The sequence below is a fragment of the Elephantulus edwardii genome, unplaced genomic scaffold (assembly GCF_000299155.1).
Source record: "Elephantulus edwardii isolate Elephantulus edwardi_28Jun2011 unplaced genomic scaffold, EleEdw1.0 scaffold00072, whole genome shotgun sequence".
In the NCBI taxonomy this organism is placed as follows: Eukaryota; Metazoa; Chordata; class Mammalia; order Macroscelidea; family Macroscelididae; genus Elephantulus; species Elephantulus edwardii.
The window spans coordinates 12,718,362-12,722,299 of record NW_006399822.1 but is presented as its reverse complement, the minus strand read 5'-3'; the positions used below and the strand labels follow the sequence as shown (position 1 = coordinate 12,722,299).

General features: G+C 41.1%; 1 protein-coding gene across 1 annotated transcript in view; it reads left to right on the top strand.

Moving 5' to 3' along the window:
- The window catches only part of LOC102876335 (eukaryotic translation initiation factor 4B-like), a 13,351-nt gene that overhangs the window by 5,661 nt on the left and 3,752 nt on the right, over window positions 1-3,938 (top strand). The gene's annotated exons all lie outside the window — the stretch shown is intronic.

Genomic DNA, 3,938 nt, shown 5'->3' with positions numbered 1-3,938 from the left:
TGTGGAACAGACCACCAACTACTTATATGCGAGTTCAAGGTGAAGTTGAAGAAAATGAAATCAAATTCACAGGAACTACAATTTGACCGTAAGTCTATCCCACTCAAATTTCAAAATATCTCATGAACAGGTTTGAAGCCTTGAACAGCAATGAGCAAAGGCCAAATGACCTGTGGGAGGATATCAAGAATACCGTCCGTGAAGAATGCAAAAGATCATTATAAAGATAGAAGAGGAAGAAAAGACCAAGGTGGAAGACAGATGAGACTCTGAATATTGTATTAGAGCGTGGAGAAGCCAAAGCTGAAGGAAGAAATCAAGAAAGCTGAACAGAAAATTCCAAAGGGCAGCTCGAGATGACAAAGCAATGAAATGTGCAAAGAGCTGGAGTAAGAAAATGAAAAGGGTTGAAATAACTTATTATTTTTTAAGCTGAAGGAATTGAAAATCAAATTCAAGCCATGAGAGGCAATATTTAAGGATGCTTTGAGTAGAGTGTTAAATGATTCAAGAAGCATTAAAGAAGACGGAAGGAGTATACAGTTACTATACAGGAAGGAACTGGCTGACACAGAAGAATTTCATGAAAAAATGTATGAGCAAGAGCCTATGGTGATGAAGGAGGAAGTTCAGGCAGCTCTGAAAGAATTGGCAAAAAACAAGGCTCCAGGAATTGAAGGCATACCATTTGATATATTTAAAAAAACAGATGCTGCCCTGGATGTACTCACTAAGTTGTGCCAAGAAATGTGGAGGACATCCACCTGGCCAACTGACTGGAAAAGATCAATAATTGTTCCATTTCCAAAGAAAGGTGACCTGATAGAGTGCAAAAATTATCGAGCAATACCACTAATATCACATGCAAGCAAGATTCTGCTGAAAATTATCCAAAAATGACTGGAGCAGCATGTCAACAGATGTGAAGTCTGGGTTAAGAGGCATGGTACTAGGGATATTATAGCTAATGTTCAATGGATCTTGACAGAAAGCAGAATATCAGAGGAATGCATATCTGTGTTTCACTTACTATTCAAAGGCCTTTGGCTATTTGGATCACAACAAACTGTGGCTGACTCTGAGAAGAGTTGGAATCCCAAAATATTTTACTGTGCTTATGTGAAACCTATACTTGGACCAGGAGGCAGTCATCAAAACAGAGCAAGAAGACACTGTGTGGTTAAAAATTGGAAACGGGTGTTAGCCAGGGATATATTCTGCCTCCATACCTTTTCAATCTGTATGCAGAACAGATCATCCGGGAGGCTGGGCTGTATGAGGAGGAATGTGGCATCAGAGTTGGAGGAAGAATCATCAACTTGTGTTAATCAGATGTGACCCTGCTTGCTGAAACTGAAGAGGACCTGGAGTGCTTGCTACAGAAGATCAAGGACTGCAGCCTTCAATATGGATTGAAATTCAACATCAAGAAAGCAAAGATCCTCACCACTAGGCCATTTGGCAGCATCATAATGGATGGTGAAGAGATTGAGATTGTTTAGTTTACTTGGCTCCACTATTAATACTCTTGGTACCAACAGCCAGGAAATCAAGAGACGAATTGCATTTGTAAAGTCAGCTGTCAGGGACTTCTCAAGAGAGTACTAAAATATACTGATATCAGGCTGGAGACTAAGGTGTGCCTGATCCAGGCCATAGTCTTCACAATTGTGTGCTATGCGTCAGAAACCTGGGCAATGACTAGGCATGATAGAACGAGAATGGATACCTTTGAACTGTGATGCTGGAGAAGAGTGTTGAATATATCATGGATTGCTAGGAGAATAAACAGGTTTGTCATGGAAAGGCTGCTCCTTGGAGGCGGGGATTCTGAAGCTTCGTCTGAGTTTCTTTGGACATGTTGCAAGGAGGGAACAGTCCTTGCAGAGGGACATTATGTTTGGGAAGGTGGAGGGACAGCAGAAGAGAGGAAGACCCTCTATGAGATGAGTCGTTTCAGTGATTGGAGTAATGGGAGCAGGTGTGTCAGAGACAGTGAGTTTGGCACAGTATAGAGCAAGTGACTTGACAGCACACAACACATAACACCACCACAATATAAGCCACTTTTATATAGCCTTTCTAGACAGGGTCTTATAACTCCGACAAAATAATTGACTGGATATGCAAATTGAATGCGATATGTCCCACTGAGGAAACTGGTAATATTATCATTCAAATTGAGTAATTGGTGGCTTATCAAAGACATTGGCCATTGTGTGGCCCTGATGAGCTGACTATGACTTGAAATTGGCAGGAAGTAGGGTGATGTAAGAGCCCATTGCACAGACAATGGAAAAACTGCACTACCATCCAGAAGTATCCGGAATGGTGCATGTCTTTTGGACAAAGGACCTGGAAAACAGCACTCATGGACAGCCTCCTACACACAGAGGAAGATGATATAAGGTATTGGTAGCTGGGGCGGGGAATGAGAGACAGTTGCTAAGGGTTTCCTGACCCACTAAATGAGAGCTGAGTGCTTTGGGACAGGAGACCTCTTGATTGAGCTAATAGAGCTGTCACACAAGCCAGTGCAGGAGAGAGGCCTGGGTGTGTTTCATGCAGGAGTCCTCTGAGGATCCTGTGCAGGGATCTTCCTATATCAAGGACAGCCATATGCCTCTGGATATGAGAGCTGACCGCAAAGCTAAAATTTGTACCACTTGCTTATGCAGAAGAAGACAGGCCAAGTGTGCCCCAGGCATGGGCTGTATGCCTTAGGGCAGCAGTCTGGAATGTATGGTCACAAGTTAGAACCACAGGCCAGGTAGTACGACTAGTGCAGACAGCTAGTCCGCCCAGCTAATGAGGCCCAGTGGCAGCTGAAGTGGGAGCCATGCTAGATGGTTTCCTCCCAGAAGGACGGTAGTAGCTAAAAGCAGTGGCGATGTGAGACAACATCGGACGAACCTGAACCATGACACTATTGCCCAGGACATGGGTAATGTTAAGAAGGGTAAACATGTTCCTTTAGAATTTTGCTATTATTATTTACTATTTGTTTTCTAGAAATAACAATAGCGTTTCCTTTGCCAAGACTGTGTAGGTATCTTGTGTGTCTGTCCTACCTGATCACAGGTGAATGCAGCAAGTATAGAATGGGAGGTGTGTGTGAGTGCTTGTGCGTAAGAGTGTGAAATATTCCCCACAGTTTTCACGGCTGCCTGGAAGCACAGTCCATCATGACGTAAATGCAGAGAGGCAGACATGTACATACAGCCCTTATAGTTCCACTTTATAATCCATAACCATGATTTGTAAACTGGTTATGATAATATAGTTCCTTGAACATTATTTTAATAAAATTTAAATTAAATAGTATAAATAGGAGGACATATACACTAATTTTTTTCCAAATAATTTTTTTCTCATCAAGTTTGTAACACACTGGATAGAATTGAGGATTCTTAGGACAAAAAGCCAAACTAAATTAGGTTCTTAGAAGATATAAAACAGTATTATTATATGGATACCTAGAATTAAGCTTTTTTGGGGATGCTGGATTAAGGTAGTTTAATTATTAGCACAAAAAGTCCTTTGAAGTATAATTTTTTTCTAAAAGGTGATACCAAGTAAGTACACTCTGCTATACTTTGTGCATCAAATAATTTCTTATTCTGGGTGTTTCATAGGCCCCTAAGTTGTTCAAATGGTTTACCTGTGACTGCTAACTGGAAGGCTGGCAGTTTGAACCCACCCAGTTACATGAAAATTAGGCCTGGTGAATTGATTCCTTGATGGTTACAGATCCCCTGCAGCAGTTCTGCTCTGTTACAATGGGTCACCATATAAGTGTAAGCATATAATATTTGATGTTTTGTCTTGGGATTACTTCACATAGCATAAGGCTTTCAAGGTTTATCTGTATTGTAGTATATCAGAACTCCAATCCTATTTATGGCTGAAAAAAGTCCAGTGTGCTTAATTTATATATA